This window comes from Nannospalax galili, unplaced genomic scaffold, assembly GCF_000622305.1.
Source record: "Nannospalax galili isolate Female #2095 unplaced genomic scaffold, S.galili_v1.0 scaffold1387, whole genome shotgun sequence".
NCBI lineage: Eukaryota > Metazoa > Chordata > Mammalia > Rodentia > Spalacidae > Nannospalax > Nannospalax galili.
The window spans coordinates 1,147,408-1,147,687 of record NW_008355976.1 but is presented as its reverse complement, the minus strand read 5'-3'; positions in this window follow the sequence as shown (position 1 = coordinate 1,147,687).

The following is a 280-nucleotide window of genomic DNA, read 5'->3' as shown; positions in this document are numbered from 1 at the left end:
CTATCAGACCACAATGCAATAAAACTTACAATCAAGACCCGAAGAAGCCAAAATAACCACACGAACACATGGAGATTAAACAACACACTCCTAAATGATGAATGGGTCAAAAGAGAAATTAAGAAAGAAATAAAAGTATTCCTGGAACTAAATCAAAAGGACAATACAACACAACAAAACCTCTGGGACACAATGAAAGCGGTTCTTAGAGAGAAGTTTATAGCTCTAGGTGCCTTCATCAAAAAAGCAGAAAGCACACAAATAAATGACTTAACACTGT